The sequence below is a fragment of the Vulpes vulpes genome, chromosome 1, assembly GCF_048418805.1.
Source record: "Vulpes vulpes isolate BD-2025 chromosome 1, VulVul3, whole genome shotgun sequence".
Classification (NCBI taxonomy): Eukaryota; Metazoa; Chordata; class Mammalia; order Carnivora; family Canidae; genus Vulpes; species Vulpes vulpes.
In genome coordinates this window covers 18,511,999-18,535,359 of record NC_132780.1, presented here as the reverse complement: position 1 = coordinate 18,535,359, position 23,361 = coordinate 18,511,999, and the positions used below count along the sequence as shown (strand labels likewise).

At 41.8% G+C, this 23,361-nt stretch overlaps 1 pseudogene; it reads right to left on the bottom strand.

The window, feature by feature from the left end:
- The window catches only part of LOC140597767 (vomeronasal type-1 receptor 4-like), a 28,276-nt pseudogene extending 5,585 nt beyond the window's left edge, over positions 1-22,691 (bottom strand).
- Positions 22,692-23,361: the final 670 nt, after the last annotated feature.

Below are 23,361 nucleotides of genomic sequence, written 5' to 3'. Positions count from 1 at the left end.
CTCTGCCTGTGTCTCTGCCTCTCTCTCTCTCTCTCTCTGTGTGTGACTATCATATATAAATTAAAAAAAAAAAAAAAAAAAAGATTTTATTTATTGGGCAGCCCAGGTGGCGCAGCAGTTTAGCGCCGCCTTCAGGCCAGGGCCTGATCCTGGAGACCCAGAATCAAGTCCTCTGTCAGGCTGCCTGCATGGAGCCTGCTTCTCCCCCTGCCTGTGTTCTGCCTCTCTCTCTCTGTCTATCATGAATAAATAAATAACAAATCTTAAAAAAAAAAGAAAAGATTTTATTTATTTAGAGACACACAGAGAGAGGCAATGATATAGGCAGAGGGAGAAACAGGCTCCTCACAGGGAACATGATTCACGAATTGATCCCAGGACCCTGGGATCACAACCTGAGCCAAAGGCAGATGCTCCACCGTGTGCCACCCAGGTGTCCCCCCCTCCTGAGTATTTGAAGAAATGTTTCCTTTCAAGGAAATCTGAGAAATATAATAATCCTCCCTTGCTTTCACTAAAGCAAAAGGACCTCCTTCATTCTTTCATGCAGTGATTTACTGGTTCCTACTGATTTCCAGATTAGATCACTATAGTAAATTATCTTACTTTCAGGTACCCCTGAAAGTAACGCCTGAGATCCATGTTTGTGTTGTGTTCTTAATTAAGCAAGAATAATAAATTTGATGATATGAAATTGGAAGTGTCAAAGGCTTTCTTTAGTGAATGAGCAAAATGATATTTATACTTTTATTTATCATAACCCATTTTCACTATATGTGTTTTTTTTAAGATTTTTAATTTATTTATTCATTAGTGATACAGAGAGAGAGGGGGGCAGAGACACAGGCAGAGGGAGAAGCAGGCTCCATGCAAGGAGCCCATGTGGGACTCAAACCAGGGAATCCGGGATCACGGCCTGAGCAAAAGGCAGGCGCTCAACCACTGAGCCACCCAGGTGTCCCACTATATGTGTTTTGTATATGTAATATTATTTCACTACAGATTCTTGTTCCTCCATCTGCATTTCTATATATCTAATATTTTGTTAATGTGAAATTCTAATTGTGTCATAAAAATAAATCTAGTTTGGGGGCACCAGTGTAGCTAGGATGGTTAAACATCTACCGTCAGTTCAGGTCATGATATCTGGGTCTGGGGGTCGATATCTGGGTCTGGGGTTCGAGCCCCAGGTCAAGCTCCAGCTAACAGTAGTCTGCTTCTCACTCTGACTCTCCCCTCTGCCCCACTTATGCTCTCAATCTCTCTTTCTGTCTCTCAATTGAATAAACAAAAATATATTTTTTTAAATCTGTATTTAGGTAGATTTGAAAATGTTAGAAGAGAACATTTACAGGTGAAATTCAACTTTTTATTGCACTTCATGGCTTTATTAGAATAAGGTGAATTTGAATACTTCTATTGTCCTCAGCTCATCACAATTAATAGGAATGGTGTAATATTTTGATCTAAAGTGAAACTCGAAAAGAAAAATTATGGTGGATCTCTCTCTCTCAAAAAAAAAAATTAGAGGTACCACAGGCCAACAAAATCTACTCAGCAGTGAGTATCTCAATACTCTCCCCAAAACAAGCAGTCTGGGCAGCTAGTGCATGGTACCTTGAGATGCCCCCACTGGCTAGGGACGAGTGAATCATGGGAAGATTTTCCACATTGGACTGAGATCCTTTGTGCTTCCCAAAATCATAACTAAAGCAAATGAGAGTTTGTCTACCATGTGCAGTAAGCCAGTATAATCATACACTGAGCTTTTGTGGTGTATCTATTTAAGACATTTAAAGACATTAATTTGTATGGCCCCACCCAGGAGAAGAGGAAGCTAATGCTCAAAAGTGTTGAAATCCTCAATCGCTTGCAAGTGAAGACTTTTAAGGGGAAAATTTGGTTGGAGAGTCTTCTGATGTGATAGGGCAGGGACTAGACTGGGTCTTCCTCAACACTGAGCATGAAATCCAGCATTCTTTTGCTCCCTCCATAAGAAAGGAAAGAAAGAGAGAAAAGGAGAAGGAACAGGAAGGAATGGGAGGGAAGGAAAGGGGGGGAAGGAAAGGGTGGAAGGAAAGGGGAGGGAGGGGGGAGGGAAAGGAAATGCCTCCTGAGTAGTTTCTGTTGCAGGAATTCTTACTATGAATACTGGCAAAGCCTGGACCAAACCAAGTTGCACCATGATGGCTCTCCGGGACTTCTTCTTGGGGAGAATCCCTGAGAACACTTTCCTTTGTGCTATCTCCCTCGTTCTCAAACATATGCCCCAATAAAATCCTCACTGAAACTCTGATTTGCTGTTATCAATTTCTATGCTTAGGCTTAGTGTGGTGTCACTGAGAAGGTAGATGCTACTGATTAGAGACCCATGGGGCCATGTTAGCAGATATTCTTTGATATCTTCTGGTGCTGTTTCACCTGGTACCCTGGAGGTGTATTCTATCTCATAAAACTTTGAATCAGAAAAAAATATCTTTCTTCGTCTTTATCTTAGAGGTGTGTGTGTGTTTTTTTAAAGATTTTGGTTATTTATTCATGAGAGACACAGAGACATAGGCAGAGGGAGAAGCAGGCCCCCCGCAGGGAGCCTGATGCAGGACTTGATCCCGGGTCCCCAGGACCCCACCCTGGGCCAAAGGCAGCACCAGACCTCTCAGCCACCCAGGGATCCCCTATCGTAGAGGTTTTATTAGGTATATCAGGTAGTTACATCTGTAGGGTAGTGCCGATTAACCACTTACCTCTTGAGCCTAGTCTCCATGTTCCTTTTCTGGTACAGCTGGGCCTGAGGACAATATGACCTGTAGTGTGCATTTTTTCATCTGAACTGACAAGATCAATGCTGGTTTCATTAGATCAATGTTGTGTTGATCATGCCAAGGAGCACAAATTTCTATGCCCTTCAGAATCCTACTAGCTGGATTGAGAAACCCATTGAACAGAGACAGATTAACAGGACAAGATCAAATTAAATTTCAGAGGTGTAGGGAACGCTCACAGACACGGAAATTGCAAAATTGGGCAAAATGAGGTTCATATCCTGAAGTTAGGAGGAGGGCCTGGGACTTTGAAGTGGAGAAATGCACTAAACAGGGTAATAAGAATAACAGCAGATGTTTGGTAATTAGATGTTTGCCCTGCCACACAGATGGATGACTCAAATGAAATTTGTCCCTAGCAGTAACATTTATTCTGTGAAAGATGGCCAGTTAAGATTATTCTACACAGGGACGCCTGGGGAGCTCCGTGCTTGAGCGTCTGCCATTGGCTCAGGGTGTGATCCCAGGTTCTAGGATCCAGTCGCACATCGGGCTCTCCAGGGGGAGCCTGCTTCTCCCTCTGCCTAGGTCTTTGCCTCTCTCTCTGTGTGTGTGTCTCAGGAATGAACGGATAAATCTTTATTTTTTTAAAGATTTTTATTTATTTATGCATGAGAGACATACATAGAGAGAGGCAGAGACACAGGCAGAGGGAGAAGCAGGTTCCATGCAGGGAGCCTGACGTGGGACTCGATCCCGGGTCTCCAGGATCCCACCCTGGGCCGAGGACGGTGTTAAACTGCTGAGCCACCGGGGGCTGCCCTGGATAAATCTTAAAAAAAAAAAATAAAAAGATTATTCTACATTATGAGGGGAGGGACAAAAACTTCTCTTCGCCCTATAGGATGTCAAGTGCCTTTAGCCCAAAAAAATGTTTATTCCAAACTGTTCTATCTTGAGGCAGCCTGCCTTTGGCCGTTAGAGAACGTTGCTTTAAGGTAGTCGTCTCTGTATACAGATATGTGTGTCATGTTAGATAAACTCTACATGAGATGACCTTGGTGAAAACCTAGTTATTTCCATTTATTGGGTGTTTGGCAAAAAAATCCTTTTTTTTTTTTAAGATTTTATTTATTTATTCATGAGAGACCGAGAGAAAGAGAGAGAGAGAGAGAGGCAGAGACACAAGCAGAGGCAGAAGCAGGCTCTCTGCAGGAGCCTTACATAGGACTCGATCCCAGACACCAGGATTAGGCCCTGAGTCAAAGGCAGATGCTCAACCACTGAGCCACCCAGGCGTCCCGGGCAAAAAACTCTTATGAAAAGGAATAATGAGGGATACCTGGGTGGCTCAGCGGTTTGGCGCCTGCCTTTGGCCCAGGGCGCAATCCTGGAGACCCGGGATCGAATCCCACATCAGGCTCCCGGTGCATGGAGCCTGCTTCTCCCTCCGCCTGTGTCTCTGCCTCTCTCTCTCTCTCTGTGACTATCATAAATAAATAAAAAATTAAAAAAAAAATTAAAAAAAAAAAGAAACGGAATAATGATATGTTTGGTCTCATCAATTATTTTGGTGTTTATTATTTGTACTAACTTATATAAAGTGTTATAATGCTATCTAGTGACTAGCAAATGTTTAAAAAGCATTGCTGGGGTACCTGGTGGCTCAGTCTATTAACAATCTGACTTCAACTTAGGTCATGATCTCAGGGTTCCGGGATGGAGCCACCCCACCCCAGACCCTGCCACTGGGCTCCATGCTCAGCAGGAAATCTGCTTCTCCATCTCCCTCTGCTCCTCCCCCTGCTCAGGCTGTCTCTCTTTCTCAAACAAATAAACTCTTTTAAAAAGTAAAGTAAAAAAAAAAAAAAAAAAAGTAAAGCAAAAATAAAAAGGATTGTTGTTGCCGTTCTTGGTATGCTAGTAGAGCCTTTAAATTGATTGAGGGATGCCTGGGTGGCTCAGTGGTTGAGTGTCTACCTTTGGCTCAGGGCACGACCCAGGGTCTGAGGATCCAGTCCCACATCAGGCTCTCTGCATGGAGCCTGCTTCTCCCTCTGCCTATGTCTCTGTGTCTCTTTCTCTCTGCCTCTCATGAATAAATAAATAAAATCTTTTGAAAAATTGATAAGTAAATGGATTGACTGATATATTTATATATTTACTTATTTATTGATAACAGAGAGAGAGAGAGCTTGAGGGAGGAAGAGGGGCCGTGGGATAGTATCTCCAGCAGACTCTGCACTGAGCACAGAGCCCCATTTGAGGCGGGATCCCACGACCCTGAGATCATGACCTGAGCTGAAATCAAGACACAGACGCTTAACAGACTGAACCAACCAGGCACGCTCAGTAGGACTTTTAAATGTCATTAAAATCATTGCATTCAAACTCATCAAATAACAGTGTTTTCAGAAATCATTTTTGAGAATTCTACATTGTCCTATCTTCTCTACTGAGGACAATAGTGGGTTCAAAATTAGTGAATCTCCAACCAGACTCATATTCCTATTTTTTTATTTTTTAAAGGTTTTATTTATTTATTCATGGGAGACACAGAGAGGGAGGCAGAGGCACAGGTAGAGGAAGGAGAAGCAGGATCTAGGCGGGGAGCCCGATGCGAAACTTGATCCCAGGACTCTGGGATCTCGCCCTGAGCCAAAGACAGATGCTCAACCACTGAGCCACCTGGGCATCCCCCCCCCCCTTTTCTAAGTTTTGGGGGTTTTTTTTAGATTTTGTTTATTTATTTATTCATGAGAGACACAGACAGAAAGAGAGGCAGAGACACAGGCAGAAGGAGAAGCAGGCTCCACGTAGGGAGCCCGACGTGGGACTCGATTCCGGGTCTCCAGGATCAGGCCCTGGGCTGAAGGCGGCGCTAAACCACTGAGCCACCCGGGCTGCCCCCGCCCCCCTATTTTTTAAATAAACGGGTCTTGCTGTATCTACGCCAGACCCGGTCACCTTTTTGGAGCAAACAGGAGCCCTGAGATGTGAAGAGAAAGGAGCTGTACAGCCACAAAGTTGCGAATGAAGAAAGTAGATGACTTATGTGAGGTGCAAAAGTGAAGGAGGAGACCAAACCTTAAAAGTGTCATTTGGGAAGCACTGAGTGAAAGAATTTTCTAAAAGCTTTTGTTCATTTACATTTCTGTCATAGACAATTCTAACACTTCCCGTGCTCCTACATCCTGTAAGATTCTCCTTCTGCTCCCCTGGTCTTACATCATATTCACAAAGAGGGCCAAGGGACCCTTCCATGGCCTGCAAGGGCCTGCACAATCTGTCTGCTTTTCTATGGCTTTGGGGGGCCTGGGGAAATCTGTGCATATTTCTAAGAAATTCCTTGCTAAGCCATTTTTTCAGTTCCATTTTTGCCTCATAACAGGTGTTGTTACCATATTTCTTAACAATAATGATTTTCTAATTTTGTCATGTGTATATGGAGTTCCTTTGGTTGTGTTCTGTTTTCACTTTGTGATTAGTTTTCTGTGAAATTGAGCTATGATTTTAGATTCTAAAGTCTTTTTTTTTTTTTTTTGAAGATTTTATTTATTTATCCATGAGAGATACATAGAAAGAGACAGTGACACAGGCAGAGGTAGAAGCTGGCTCCCTGTAGGGAACCTGATGTTGGACTCCATCCAAGGACCCCAGGGTCACAACCTGAGCCAAAGGCACACGCTCAACCACTGAGTCTCTCAGATGCCCCAGATTCTAAAGTTCTGATAGAACATGCTTGACAGGGCAGCGGTTTAGCGCCACCTGCAGCCCAAGGTGTGATCATGGAGACCCGGGATCCAGTCCCATGTCAGGCTCCCTGCATGGGGCCTGCTTCTCCCTCTGCCTGTGTCTCTGCATTTCTCTCTCTCTCTCTGTGTCTCATGAATAAATAAATAAAATCTTAGGAAAAAAAAAAAAAGAACACGCTTGATGTACATGTGTTGCCTGGGGCGCTCAGTGGTTAAGCATCTGCCTTTGATTCAGATCATGAGTCAAAGGTCCTGGGATGGAATCCTGCATCAGGCTCCCCATGGGGGGCCTGCTTCTCTCTCTGCCTATGTCTCTGCTTCTCTCTGTTTCTCATGAATAAATAGACTTTTAAAATCTTTAAAAAAAAGGAGTTTGATAATCCCCGTATTTATTAAATGTTTTGTTCATAAATATAAATTTCCCTTGAGGCAAATCCCCTTAGAATTTTGATCTACTTTTCTCAAAATACAATTAAATTGTGGTATAATTTATACTCAACTGTATGTGCTTTTTAGTGTAGCAGTGATACTCACTATATTTTATAGCATTCGTGGTGTTTCTGTATTCAGAAATATCTTTTGTTTCATTACTTAAGTGAAATCATAGTGTATTTATCTCTCTGAATTATTTCAGTCACTGTTAGTTTTTTTGTGCATGATATTTCTTTTTTCGAAGTATGTATATGCTACATTTTCTTTATCTGTTCTCGAACATTTTTGTTGCTTTCATTATTAATGGCTTTTCTGAACATTGCTGCTATGAAATCTGCTTGTGCAAGTATCTCTTGCAGATCCTACTTTGAATTCTTTTGGTTATATAGTCTCAAGTGGGATGGCTGAATCATAGGACAATACAATTTAGATTTTTTGACAAAATACCATTGTTTTCCATAGTGCTTGTGCCACTTGCATCTCATCTAGCAGTGCTTACGGGTTCTATGAGTTCTAAGGCTTCTTGCGATTTACAACTCAGAGTAGCTTTTTTTTGGTGTTATTCTCCTTTAATAGTGGGATCCGAAGAAGTAGTGAGGTATGACTCACTGTTTCGCTTGTATTTTTCTAATGAATAGTGATTTTGAGCATCTTTCATGTTTGTCCATTTGCATATCATCCCTGGATTTTGCCCTTTTTTTTTTTTTTTTAATGATAGTCACACACAGAGAGAGAGAGAGAGAGAGAGAGAGAGAGAGAGGCAGAGACATAGGCAGAGGGAGAAGCAGGCTCCATGCACCCGGAGCCCGACGTGGGATTCGATCCCGGGTCTCCAGGATCGCGCCCTGGGCCAAAGGCAGGCGCTAAACCGCTGCGCCACCCAGGGATCCCCCCATATAATCTTTTCTCCACTTTTTAATCATACCAGGGTCTTTTTTGTTTTGTTATCTTTTGTTTTGTTTTGTGGTTGTTGCAAGAGTTCTTTCTATACAATAGATATTCATTCCTTATGCTCTAAAGGTTCTAGAGAAAATGTCCTCTCATTTCACAGGCTGCCTTTTCACTCCACTGAATGTTTCTTTGGAATCACTTTCTCTGAATTCCATGTTTCAATATACTGAGTTTTATTTCATTAGTCTCAAGATAATTACTGGTTATTTTTTAAATTTCATTTTGACCATTGATTGTTCAAGAGTGTGTTGTATAATTTCAAACTATTTGTGGAATTTCTGATTTTCCATCTACTATTCATTTTTTAAAATTAAAATAAGTAAAATTAAATTTTATTTTAGTTATTTGTCAGAGAGAGAGAGAGCACAAGCAGAGAGGCAACAGCCAGAGGGAGAAGCAGGTTCTCTGCTGAACGAGGAGTCTGATGGGGGACTCCATCCCAGAACCCTGGAATCATGACCGAGCCAAACACAGATGCTTGACTGATTGAGCCACCCAGGCATTCTTTTCTGCTATTCATTCTTAATTTCATTACGTTGTGGTAAAAAACAACAACAACAACAAAAAACTTCTATGATTTTAGTCTTCATAAATTTGTTAAGACTTGTTTTGCACAAAAAAAAAAAAAGACTTGTTTTGCAGACAAACAGGTTGTCTATACTAGAAAATGTTCCATGTGTGATTGAAAAGATTATATATTCTGCTCTTGCTTGGTGGAGTGGTATGTATATGTCTACTACGTGTAAGTGGTCTGTAATGTGCAAGTGCTCTCCTTGGACTTAATGTGGTCTTGCTATACAATTAAACTGAGGTATTAACCTCTGCTACTCTCATGACACCATTGAGTTCTAACTTCAATTCTGTCTTTTGTATTTCACATAAATGGGGTCCCTGTTGTTAGGTGCATATATATTTATTATTGTTATAGTATCTACAGAATTTCATTCCTTCATCTATAAATAATGTCATTTTTGTTGCCTGACACTCTATGAACTTAATGTGTATTTGCATGATATTAGTAAGGCCACTCATCCTTTGTTTGGCTTCCATTTGCGTGAAAAGACTTTTCACATACTTTGGCATCTCTTGTGTGTCCTTAGATTTAATGTGACTCTCTTATAGACAGGAGGTTTTTGATCTTGTGGTTTATTCATTCAGCCAATTTACACCTTTTAATCTACTTAAAAAGTACTCACTGGATGGAAGGACCACTACTCCTGTTTTTTCATACTTTACTTCTTGTGGCTGTTTAATCCCACTTTCTCTCTTTTATTGTGCTCCATTATGTTTCTTTGACATTTTGTATTGACAGACTTTGATACCATTCTCATTTCCTTTTTATGAGTTCTACAGGGTTATTTTCTTTTTGTGACCCTAGGGATATGTAAAGCCTCTCAAAGCTATAATAAACCATTGAAACCTGGTATTGTCAACAACATACAAAACTCTACTGTTTGTCATTTCTACTCCTTCACCCAATTTATGTCACTGATATCCCAAATTCCATCTTTTATGTGGTGTGGTCTATAATTTAGATATATCATTTTTCGCTTTTATTCTTTTAAAAATTTCTGTCCCAGGGATCCCTGGGTGGCACAGTGGTTTGGCACCTGCCTTTGGCCCAGGGCGCGATCCTGGAGACCCGGGATCGAATCCCACGTCGGGCTCCCGGTGCATGGAGCCTGCTTCTCCATCTGCCTGTGTCTCTGTCTCTCTCTCTCTCTCTCTCTCTCTGTGACTATCATAAATAAATAAAAATTTAAAAAAAATAAAAAATAAATAAAAATTTCTGTCCCATAAATAAAAGTGATTTGTGTTACCCCTTTACAATAGTCCACGTTGCTATATTTGTGGAGCTTTATGTTTTCCTGTGGTTTTAATTACTGTTTAGAACCTTTTTATTGGAGGTAGAAAGATTTCCTTTAATATTTCTTATAAGGCAGGTCTACTGGTACACTTCTAGTAGTTTTTCCCCGGGAAAGTTATTATTTCTCCATTTTTGAAGCATAGTATTGCAGATAAAAAACTTTGGTCGATATTTTCTGACTTTTCAGTATTCGAATATATTATCTCATACACTTATTTATAGAAGTTCTGCTGAGAAACTATGAATATTCTTAGATGAGTCTGTTGCACAAGATGAGTTACTTTTATCATGCTGTTTCAAAATTCTTTCACTTGTGATTTTTGAGAGGTTATCTATCTATCTATCTATCTATCTATCTATCTATCTATCTATTCATTCATTACAGACACAGAGAGGCAGAGACATAGGCAGAGGGTGAAGCAGACTCCCTGTGGGGAGCCCAATGCAGGACTCAATCCCAGGACCCCGGGATCACGACCTGAGCCAAAGGCAGACGCTCAACCACTGAGCCACCCAGGCGTCCCCGAGAGGTTATGTTATTTATAGTGTATCACTGTGTTCATGTCTTGACATCTATCCTACTTAGAATTCACTGAGCTTCTTGAATTTGTATCTTTCTTTCCACAATTGTGAGAAGTCTAAGCCAAAAGTTCTTCATGTAAGTTCTCTGCTCTCTTTCACTCTCCTCTCCTTTGCGTGGTCCCCTTAATGTGTATATTGGTCCACTTGTTGGTGTCCCAATAAGTCCCTCTGACTCTGTCCTTTTCCCCATGTTTTTTACTCCCCTCAATGGATAATTTAAAACAAGGGATCTGTAAAGTTGTCTAATTCTTGCTTCATTTTGATAAATTCTTTTTTTAAAGATTTTATTTATTGATTCATGAAAGATACACATAGAGAGAGAGGCAAAGACACAGGCAGAGGGAGAAGCAGGCTCCGTGGGACTTGATCCCGGGTCTCCGGGATCACGCCCTGGGCCAAAGGCAGATACTCAACTCCTGAACCACTGAGGTATCCCATTTTGATTAATTCTTTTGCTGACCATTCAGTGTCTTTTCAATTCAGTTATTGTACTTTTTTAGCTCCCAATTTCTGTTTAGTTGTTTTTTTAGACTTTCTGTCTCTTGGATTTTCATTTTGAACATGCATAGTTTACTGGTACCATGTAGTTACTTGTTTTCTCCTCTTCCTTCATGAATACTTAATGATCACTATTTTGAATTCTTTCTCAGGCATTTAATACTTCTCTACTAATTTAGGGTCAGCTTTAGGGTTTCACTTTCTTCCTTTTGTTGGAACATGTTTTTCTGTCTCTTTGTTTGCCTGGTGATCTTTTGCTGAGATTTGGGAATTTAAAAAACAGCCTCTGGTCCCAGAATTTATGGACTTGCTTTGTAAAGGAAAACACAGACAGCAGCCACCTGTGCAGTAATTCTGGGACCTGTGAAACATATATTCTGGAGGTGTATAATGTCTGAGTGCTTGCAATTTCACAGTTAAACAATTGTTTGTTGTTTCATATTCACTGCATACGATCATTCCTCTCCTGATGTTCTTCAACTCTGCATTCTCTCTGGTGTTTGAACAAACACTTTCCTTTTCTCTGAGCAGACACCAGAGTACAAGAGGGTGTTCTCATTCCCTCAGCCCTACATGTCATGCATGACAGAAACAAGCCCCACCAGGCAGCTGCAGTGAAGCCAGATTATGGCTCACATAGGTCCCTCATGTTTTCTGAACAGTCTAGAGTTTTCTCACAGTCTTGCCATGAAGTTCCAGGTAGGGTGAGCAGCTATTGTGGGCAATGTAACAAAATTTCCTTTCTTCAAACCGACTCTTCTTCACTTGTTCTTACATGAGGTTGCTGTGTTCTCCCAACTGGCTTGTGGAGCACTCAAAAAGGCAATTTGGTTAGTTCGTGTCTTCATGGTGGAGCATAGTTCTGGTGCTTCCTATTTCTGTATTATCCTAATATCCTATGTTAGGTATTCATTTTCTACATTAACATTTTATAGTATATACATGTAAGTGTAGTACGTGGGATCATTTATTGGTATCTTTCAGTTGTGGCTTCTCATGGCACCCTGGGATAGTTGACAAAGACAGGCAAAAAGATTTATTACATAAAGTGCTATTGGGAAGACATGGAAGCTGTGGCTTTGAGATCACAGTTAGGGAAAGACTAACAAGGTGATGGCAGGAAGTGAAGAGCAAAAAGAATATTATTATGGATATAACTAAAGTGGGACAATTACCATTAATGGAATCCTTACTGCCTAAAGAAATAGAGAATAGAAAACATTCTGGAGGAAACCCCATTTGAAGACAGTTATATTTGTGTTGTGCCCAAGATTGAGAATCCGAGAAACCACCAAGGAGCCGACACTGATGCAAGTACACGAGGGTTTATTTACAAGCTTGAGCTTGGGTCCAAGTATACCTGACACAGCGGAGCAGGGACTTGGACCCCGAAGTGGGTTACAGCTGGGTTTTTTATGGGCTGGTCTAGGGGATTTTCAGAAGGGGTGGAGGAATTTTTTCCATTCCAATATGGGGGAAAGTGGGGGGGAGTTTCTTAAGATCTGATATGGGATTCTCTCTGAGGGCATTCTGAGCTTTATTGTCTTTCGGATATGGGATTCCCTGCCTAGGACATTCTGCAGTTTTTCCTGTAAAGTTCAGCTCTTATTCCCAGGGACCTAAGATGGCTGTACTTGTGTTAATGCTAAACTTGAGGTGGAATGGCCTTAATTTTTCTCGGCCTCCACAGTTTGCAGGATGCCTGGGTGGCACAGCGGATGAGGGTCTACCTTTGCTTCAGGGTGTGATCCCGGAGTCCCAGGATCAAGTCCTACCTGGGGCTCCCCACAGGAAGCCTGTTTCTCCCTCTCCCTGTCTCTGCCTCTCTCTATGTATTTCTCATGAATAAATAAGTAAAATCTTAAAAAAAAAAAAAGTTATGTTTGCACAACAGTATCTTTGTGAACCCAAATACCCAATTCCATTATTTAAATGCACTTATTCTCTGAAAAGAAAATTGGAACGTCACTTATTCTATACTGAAAGTAATGATTTGAATCATTTCAATTATAGGAGGATGAATTATTCAAACATTTATACAAATTAGAAATATTAAGCTGAACATAAAAGGCCTAGATATATTTAACTTGAGAGATCCTTATCTGAGAGTTCATTCTTCTTCTTCTTTTTTTTTTTTTTTGTAAATTTTTATTTATTTATGATAGTCACACACAGAGCGAGGGGGGTGGGGGGGGCAGAGACATAGGCAGAGGGAGAAGCAGGCTCCATGCACCGGGAGCCTGACGTAGGATTCGATTCCGGGTCTCCAGGATCGCGCCCTGGGCCAAAGGCAGGCGCTAAGTCGCTGCGCCACCTAGGGATCCCCCTCATTATTCTTCTAATAACAAAACCCAATCCTGATTCCAAAGTCCCTGATTTTGATAAACAAGAGCTTGTCTTTATCCAACCATCACTGTTCATTAGATATCACACAATACAGGATCCCTGGGTGACGCAGCGGTTTAGCGCCTGCCTTTGGCCCAGGGTGCGCTCCTGGAGACCCGGGATCCAGTCCCACATTAGGCTCCCTGCATGGAGCCTGTTTCTCCCTCTGCCTCTCTCTCTCTCTCTCTCTCTCTCTCTGTCTCTCAGGAATAAATAAATAAAATCTTTAAAAAAAAAAAAACAAAACAAAACTTTAACCATTGCTCAAACTTTCTTTGACATTAGAGTCTACACAACTGGGAGAAATGCAACCGAGGCAGAGGATATAGCAAAACCTTTCCCCAGAACTACAACCTAAGCATAAAGCAGGCAGAGGGAAAAGCAAACTCGATGCAGGGAGCCCACTGTGGGACTCAATCCTGGGACTCCAGGATCACACCCTGGTCCGAAGGCAGACACTCAACCACTGAGCCACCCAGGCGTCCCTCCCATGGTTTTGAGATGCATGGTATGCAAATTGTATATATAGTAAGCTTAAGATATAATTTAGGTATAACAGAACTGATGAGGAAGAATGTCTATATGTACCAATATTTTCAGATGAAAAGGGGATGTCAGGTCAATATAGTAATAAGGAAATTTCAAAATTGATTATTTTCTAGACACTTAACTATTACCAATTCATAATGGGAATAATTTTTTTCATATTGCATTGAATTTATTCCTCCAAAATCTCATGATTCTTGCTTGGTGTGAGAATCTGCACATGCAAGTCGTGTTACCCTATTAGTTGTGTGAGATGTATTGTTTTCCTTGTTCCAATGTTCAGAAACCATTGCTGATGTCTTGCACAGGTTTTCTAAGAATGGCTTCCAGCGAATTACATGATGTTCTAAGATTCATTCAAAATGGAAGTAATTCCACAGTGACTATTTTACGTTGCATGTCATTTAATTGATGTGTTTCATTTCTTCCTCCTTACCTGAAGTGTTTCAAGGCATCTGACACAAAGAACATCATGTCTTGCTCTGGAATCAGATGTTATGAGAGGCACCTGAAACTTAGAGTATGCCTACCCAGATTCAGAAGAATATAATCATGAATGCAAATAAAGTTCTAATTCTTCAGTAGCTTAACTGACTGAGCCACCCAGGTGCTCCTGTGTTTCACATTTTATTTGATGAAATATTTGAGTAGATTCCAGTTCGCTATAGGTTGGAATATTTTCATGAAATAATGTGAAAATAAGTGTATTTGTGGGTAATCCCAGGAAGCTTGAGGAGAGCACTGAGGAAAATGAGACATGGAAGACCTGTAAACCAGAAGAGGACTATGTTAGAATCAGATTTCTCTGTAAATAACGACTATGTGTATGTTTTTGTGTGTGACACCACTAATATCACCACAGAGAGACTATCTAAGAGTGAGTTATCCATGTATAATTCAGGGATGACTTGTGATTTTGTTACTGCAGTGGCTCTCAAATTTCTCTTGCATCAGAATTAGCTGGTGCACTTGTAAAATCTCAGATTTCTAGGCCTCTTTCCTTGTTACATTTCGATTGTTTTAGGCTGTGTCCCCCAACTTTCCATTCCCACAAGTTCTCAGGTGGTGTCAATGTGGCCTCTTTTGGGAACCTGCTTTGAGAATGAAATTCTGGAGGCATCTTTCTGGTGGTCATCATCAATAAAAATATTAGTCCATGAAGGATGCAGTCATATACACATATAAGGGGATGCCCAGGTGGCTCAGAAGTTGAGCATCTGCTTTCAGCTCAGGACGTGATCCTGGGGTCCCAGGATTGAGGCTCACATTGGGTTCCCCATAAGGAGCCTGCTTCTCCCTCTGCCTATGTCTCTACCTCTCTCTGTGTGTCTGTCATGAATAAATAAATAATATCTTAAAAAAAAAAGATATACAGATGAGCATGAATTGTATTAGGGGGATTGTGGTCCTGGTTCTCCAATGTGAAACTGGGCTCATGTGTGGGCTGGCTGTTTTCTCCTGTGTTTTAACCGGGAAGCTGGACCTGTGTACATGATCCTCAGTAGGCAATTAAATACTCAGGCAATATGTGTGTGTCCAGGTCTGGAACTTATACTCTCAAGTCTCAGAGAATGAAGACTGTTCTGTGTGAAGTCTTTAGGATGAAGCATTGATTGTCAAACAGAGGAGAGAATCCAAGAACCAAGGTTTTCTGGAAGGGCATGTGAACTCCTCCTGTTTAAATACTGGCTCTATCAATATTTAGATGATGACTGGACTTTTTTTATCTAAACATCTTGTCAGGGATCCCTGGGTGGCGCAGCGGTTTGGCGCCTGCCTTTGGCCCAGGGCGCGATCCTGGAGACCCGGGATCGAATCCCACATCAGGCTCCTGGCGCATGGAGCCTGCTTCTACCTCTGCCTGTGTCTCTGCCTCTCTCTCTTTCTCTCTGTATGACTATCATAAATAAATAAAATTTTGAAAAAAATTAAAAAAAAATAAACATCTTGTCAGTTGTAAAGAAAAAAAAACTATGCTTCTTTTCAATGCATCCTATTATCTGACATCAGTTACAAGAGAACATTAACCCAGGTGCATAAAATTCTGAATATCAAAATAATTAGAATAAGGCATTAGTAAGAGTGGACCACATACTGTAAATAGTATTGAATGATTTTAGACGTTCATATTTTAGATAGTAAATAGTATTGAATAGTAATAGTATTGAATGATTTTAGACGTTCATATTTTAGATTTCATTTCTCATGGAAAAGGTAGCCCACAATTCCTGTTTCCCTGCTGATTTCTCTGGGTTTTTCCTTTTTAAGATTTTATTTATTGATTCATGAGAGATTCAGAGAGAGGCAGAGACAGGCAGAGGGAGAAGCAGACTCTGTGCTGGAAGCCTGATGTGGGACTGGATCCCAGGACCCCGGCATCACGCCCTGAGCCGAAAGGCAGATGCTCAACTGCTGAGCCACCCAGGCATCCCTGATTTCTCTCTCTCTCTTTTTTTTAATGTAAATAGTGAGCCCTGGAAAATGGTAGCTGAATATTGGACACTGGGAATGATCTTCATGGTCCAGATTTTCAGTGGGAACCATTACTGCAGTGGAACCAGGGCAAGGTTGACAGAGTTTTCTCAGCCATCTGAATGTAGCCAAATGTTGATATTCTAGGGGAATACCAGACACCTTTGCAGTTTTTGGTCTGAAACACTTTCTCCGTGATTTTGGATGCAGACTCATTTTCCAGTTTCAGAGTTTCTAGAGTTTCTCACCCTCTGCAGGTTGATTAGGGACTAGATAAGGCTGTGGTGTCTGAGCAAGCATGTTTGGGGTAAATAACATGCACTCATGAAATGTTTATCACCAACTACATGCTTCAGGTATGTGAGTATGCATTGAGTCCAGGACACTGCTGAGAATCTTACATACATCATGCAAGTTAGTCTTTCTGAATCCCTGGGAATTGGGGTACTCTACACTTGTTTTTCCCAGGAGGATTTGGATGCTGGTTGTGCCTTCTTGGGAGTACAGATGCTTTCTCTTCTTTTTCATGATCAGTAATCTTAAAAATAATATTGGAAGTGAAGGCACATGTATAGAGAGCAGACTGGGAGAGAGAAAGGAAGGATGGATTAGAGGATCAGAGGGAAATTTGATGGGTCAATATTTGCATTTTTATATTTGGTTAATTTTAATTTGTGGACTATGAGTGGACATCCCAGGAATAAAGGTGGGATGATATGTGTTGCTTTGGAAGCACTGTTATAACCAGAAAGGCGAAAGTGACTCACCAAATTTAGAGTCCTTTGCCTTCTTTATCTGAGCCAAAGCCTCAGGAAAGTGTGAATGCCATCTCAGGCCACCCAGTAGGTGGACTTGCAAGGAACACTGTTCTCTGAGCCATTCTGAGAAGGGAGGTGCAGAGACTGGCAGTTTTGTGGTCTATGGTCATTTTGACAGACTCTAAACTGACAATTCCCTGTTACACTCTGACAGTCACATCATTAGGCAGAGGGACTATTTCCAATGGAAATTTTGGAGCAGCTGAGCTCTGTGCTCATGATGTTTGCCCCAAAATACAAAAGAGGAATCTGGGGACATCAAAAGGTTCTCTGGATGGGTGGGACTGAAGAGCATCTTATGTGTTCACATTACATAGGATTATCCTGAATGTCCAGTCCCTGATCCCCATCTGCTGGGGGCCCTTTTCTTTCTGGCAGGTGCATATTCAGGATCCTTCAGGATTCACCTGCGTTCTCTTTGTGCACATGTGTGAACTTTTGGCTATAAGAAAGGCCAGAACGAGAGAGAGGGCAACAAAAAAATCTGGGTGTGATAACAATGTTGGTTAGAGGGAGGACTGCTGTGTCCATCGTGTCCATAGAGTCCCAGTTTGCCTGTACTGAGAACCCAGGTATGTGGGCTTGACAGATTTCAAGGCTGGTGATCTGGGGAGAAGGGAGGAGCATGTGCCTGCAGTTTTGTGCCTGAGAGGGGCGCTGTGCCCCAATGTCTCTGTGCACATGTGCAGCACTTGGGGAGACCCTGTCTGCACAGGAGCAGTGGGTAGCCTTAGGGAGACTGAAGTCTGAAGAAGTGAAGGCAGAGTCATGGTGGTGTGTTGTGCACTTGTCCAAAAGGGGGCAGAGAGGGGCAGGTAGAGATGTCATACTGATTCTTATACACACATTGCAAATGGGCAAGATGTTCAGGCTGTGTGAGAAAAGTGCTCAAAACGAAAGGTAACACGGTGTGCCTTTAAAAGATGAGCTGATGTATATTCAAAGTTTCCAGAGTTAATTTAGCCAGTTAGTTTGTCTATTCAAATAGTCTTCCTCACCTTAGGAGCTAGCAGTGAGATTTTTATAGAGAGGATGTGGAAGCAAAGCAAAGATAGTGTTTCATTGTGTATACCTTAAGTGGTTGCCTCATTATTGGAAGGTCTGTTTGTAACTATTTGTGTGTGTGTGTGTTTTTCTTTAAGATTTTGTTTATTTATTCATGAGAGAAGCAGAGACATAGGCAGAGGGAGAAGCAGGCTCCCCACAGGAAGCCCCATGTGGAACTTGATCCCGGAACCCCAGTATGAGCCAAAAGCAGATGCCCAACCCCTGAGCCACCCAGGCATACCTGTTATTATTTTTTCTTAAATTCATTTTCTTCTGTTCTGGTCCTATTGTGCTTTGCGTACAGAGGCTACCTAGGCTTTAAAGACACGTCAGTCTATGGCTTCCTTATTTAATTTAACAGTGGAAATGTAGTTGGGGGGATCCCTGGGTGGCCCAGTGGTATAGTGCCTGCCTTTGGCCCAGGGCCTGATCCTGGAGTCCCGGGATCAAGTCCCACGTCGGGCTCCTGGCATGGAGCCTGCTTCTCCCTCCTTCTGTGTCTCTGCCTCTCTCTCTCTCTCTATGTCTACCATAAATAAATACATCTTTAAAAAAAAAAAAAAGGAAATGTAGTTGGTTGGAGATTATAGGTTCTGAGAGGTTTTTTTTTTATTCCATTTGCAAGGATAATTTAGCAATTGTCCACCCATTGTAAGAATGCAGTCATGATGGTACAACAATCTCCTGTCCCAGAACCACCCTGTAAGTCACATGTGTACAAATCAAAGATCCACATTTCCTGATGTGTGATAGCAGAAGACGGATACATTCAATTACGTAGTTATATAAACAAGAGTGTTTCCCCAAGGGTGTTGTGTTTATAATTATTGTGGGATACGATGTGGTCTTTTTGTTGCCATAGATCCACTTCTATGGCATTGATTAAGAAAAGCAATTTGAGGGGCGCCTGGTTGGCTCAGTGGTTGAGCATCGGCCTTTAGTTCAGGTCGGGATCCCGGGGTCCTGGGATCAAGTCTCCCATCAGGCTCCCTGCGGGGAGCCTGCTTCTCCCTATGTCTATGTCTCTGCCTCTCTCTGTGTGTCTCTCATGAATAAATAAATTAAATCTTTAAAAAAAAAAAAGAAAAAGAATTTGACAGTATATTTGATAACATAATATTTATGTAAACACTGAACTAAATGCAAAATATTTTAGCATCTGTGTGTTATACTCTGAATTTGCATAAGAGGGAGGATCCATCTCAACCTGACAAGCTATTATGTCTGAAGATAAAACTAAGATTGGTTTGAGGGTAATTATCTCCAAATTTATAGTTTATAATTTTCTTTTTACAGTTAATGATATGCTCATGGATAGCTGTTTTCTATCATTGCCATAACCAATCACTGTGCATTTAGGAGATAATAAAACCATGATTCTGAGTCTGAATTTCAGGGGACTCGGGGTCCTATAAGGTTAAAATCATAGTTTCAAGAGGCATTGGATCTTCTCAGGAATGTCAAGGTCAGCAGTCACTTCCAGGAGCATTAGGGTTTTTGGCAGAATTTTCTTCTCATGGTTTCCACAAGATCTCCAACCTGGTCTTACCTTGTGCAGGGTATCCCCACGTAGAGAGAAAATGTTTAATCTCACTGTTTACTCAGAATTTACCTGTGGTCCTTTACTGTCTATTCAGTTGAAAAGGATTATTGGTATTTTACATAAATAAGGTTATTGGTTTGTGGGCTAGAATTAGAAACTGTTGATAATTGTGGATCAAATGCAAATGAGAGAATTAATGAATAAGAGAATGAATTAGTGACCTCCAAATGTACTCCTGCAACCTCCATCACCCCCAGCTCCATCCCTGTCTTCCCTCCTCTCTATATCTCACTGTCACCACAATCTCTACACCCATGGAACCTTTAGATTTCCATGAAACCTGAATCTTTCCCTGCAAATGACCCTCCTAGTCTTCTTCGTTGCTCTTCTAAGTCTATCCAGTGCATTTTAAAACTCTATACCAATAAATCACATTTTGCCTGGCCTGAGAGCTTCAGCTCAAACTTCTGACCCTTCCTTTGACACAAAATCCTCCGTTCTCCATTGCCCCATCTATCTTCTCCCCATTCCATGACTTCAGCCTATTTATAGTGTTTTTTATGTCCACTGGCCTCAATGCCTTAGCCATCATTATCAGGAGTCCTTAGTTTCCATATGTCCCTGCATTCAGTACCCCAACTCTACACTCCCGCTTTCTCATAGCCCTTTTAGCCTACTGATGCCCACTTTTCTCCCAGTTCTGATGATCTCACTCCACCCACATTTACTCCCTGTGCCGATCATGTTTCCCAGGCATCAGCTTTTTTTCCCCACCCTTTTATCTCTGGTAAGAGCACTGAATACCCCCTGGACTGAATTCATAAGCAGCTATCACCTTTCCATCCCATAGTTTTTAACCCTTCATAGGCAGTAAGGTTTATATGCCTTTTACTAAACTTTGCATCCTAATTCCCTTTTCCCAATTAATTCCTCATCCATGATCTCTTTCCTTCCCAGGATTTCATTCACACTCTTATTCCCTCAACACACATATATGCCTCATATCCTTAATGTCCCTGTATGTACTCCACCCCCAAACTTAAAACCTGTAGTGCACTTTTTTTTAAATTTTTGTTTTTTTAATTTATGATAGTCACACAGAGAGAGAGAGAGAGAGAGAGAGAGAGAGAGGCAGAGACATAGACAGAGGGAGAAGCAGGCTCCATGCACCAGGAGCCCAACGTGGGATTCGATCCCAGGTCTCCAGGATCGGGCCCTGGGCCAAAGGCAGGCGCCAAACCGATGCCCCACCCAGGGATCCCCTGTAGTGCACTTTAATCCCTCAGTGACCTTTAACTCCCTCATGCCCTTTAGCCCTGTTGTGGGTTATATAGTGTGCCTCAAATAAATATGCTCAAGTTCTGGGATGCCCGGATGGCTCAGTGGTTGAGTGTCTGCCTTTGGCTCAGGGCACGGTCCCAGGTCCAGGGATCCAGTGCCACATCAGTCTCCCTGCGGGGAGCCTGCTTCTCCCTCTGTCTATGTCTCTGCCTCTCTCTGTGTGTGCCTCTAATGAATAAATAAATAAAATCTTTTTTTAAAAAATGTGCTCAAGTTCTAATTCACAGTACCTGTAATTGTACCTTATTGGGCAATAGTATCTTGTGCTTTTGTTGTTGTTGTTGTTGTTTTTAAGGCAATAGGATCTTTGCAGATGTAATCAAGTTAAAAGGTGGCCATACTGGATTTAGGTAAACCTGAATTCATGGCTGGTGTCCTATGAGAAGAGAGAAGTTTAGACACACACAGAATAGTGCGTGATGATGAAGGCAGAGACTGAGTGATGCATCAACTAGCCGAGGAAGGCCAAGGATAGCTGACAGTCTCCAGAAGTGAGAAAGAGGGAAGACTCCATTCTTGAGATAAAGTATGACCCTGCCAACAGCTTGACTTCAGACATCTAAGAACCTCTAGAACTGTGAGACACTAATACTTGGTTTGTTAAGTCACCCAGTTGTGGAATTTGTTAAAGAAGCCCTAGGAAACTAACACAGCTTCTGTCCTCCCTTTCCCTGTGGCTCTGTTACCCCAAGCCCCCAAACTCTCTGCAGCTCCATTTATCCCATGCCCTCTTTCATGCCCCACCCCTGTATCACTCCCATCTTCATGCCAAGTACTTTGACCTAAAACTAAAATGTCAGTGCTCTTTCAGTGGCATACATTATAAATATAGTCCTTGATGATGTTGTTAAACATATACATCCTTCTGGAGCACCTGGGTGCCTCAGTCAGTGAAATGTCTGCCTTCAGCTCAGGTCATAAAACCAGGGTCCTGGGATCAAGCCCTGCATCAGGCTCCCAGCTCAGCGAGGAGCCTGCTTCTCCCAGTCCCTTTGCTCTCCCCCACTCCTGTATTCTCTCCCTCTCAAATAAATTAATAAAATCATTTTAAAATTTTAAAAACTTGCAGCAAGTAGTGCAGAGATGTTCAATATCAACTATTGGGGTTACTAACAAACACCACGCACCTGGAAGATGGAGGCTAGGGTGTTCAATGATATAAAAGTGCTCAGGAGGACAAGGATGTTCTGGGTAACTGTGGTCTCCTGGGAGGATCTGGGGAAAACCCAGGTTCCATAGATGTGTTAAACCCCTGCTTCTTCTGCCTGGACAGCATGAAAATCATGAAGCCACTGCCACACACCATGAGTCCCAAAGGTAAAACACTAGGAATAATAGCCATGCACAAATAGTGGCCCTGTGATTTCTCCTGGAAATGTAGCACAACAGTATCCAAAATCTTTTTTTGTGTGTGATGTTCTTGCTGTTCATTTTGCCAGCTACATATATAGGAAAAGTCAAATTTATTAGTGTATATAGCATCGAATAAAGGGACATACGGGACTCCACGTACTTGGGAGATTTCACCTTAAACTCCACCCACCTGGAATTCCAGGGACTGATCACCATCTCCTGAAAGACACTCAAGCGGCAGGTGGTGCCAACAGACACACCTCTGCCCACTTTATGAACTTAGAACACAAGTTTGTATCCAAAATCATTAAGGATGTCTTTCAGCCCCAAGCCAACCATTGTCTGAGTGACTCCTGGAGTTGGCTATGGTCAGGTGTTTGAGAATCAGACCTATGGACGTTACCTGTTCCCAGTGGAAAGAAAGGAAGGTATAATGGTAAAGAAGAGAGAAATTCCTCAGGTTTTCAACAATACCCGATAATAGAAATGTTACTCCTATTGTAGAGTGTCTGGAGACCACTCTACTGGTTTCCAGATGACTGCTATTCACCTTTGTCGCCAGAGAATCCTTCATGGAAATAGGAGGCAGGAGTCATATGGAACATGTCAGCTGAAAGCCAAGAGTTTGCATTTTTTACTTCTCAAGGAAATTATGAAAACAGAGGTCCTTTCTTTTCCTTAAAGATTTTTTATTTATTTATTCATGAGAGATAGAGAGAGAGAGGCAGAGACACAGGGAGAGGGAGAAGCAGATTCCATGCAGGAGCCCGATGTAGGACTCGATCCAAGAACCACAGAATCATGCCCGGAGTTGAAGGCAAACACCCAACCTCTGAGTCATCCAGGCATCCCTAGAGGTCCTTTTCTTAAAGGCTTCCAATCCTCAACCAACCACATTAGCCTTGAAATAACAATTTATACGAATTACTGATCTGAACACTGTATATGTGTTACTTTACAAAAATTTTCATGACTCTGGAATATTGGCCCATTCATAGTTTTAATTTGC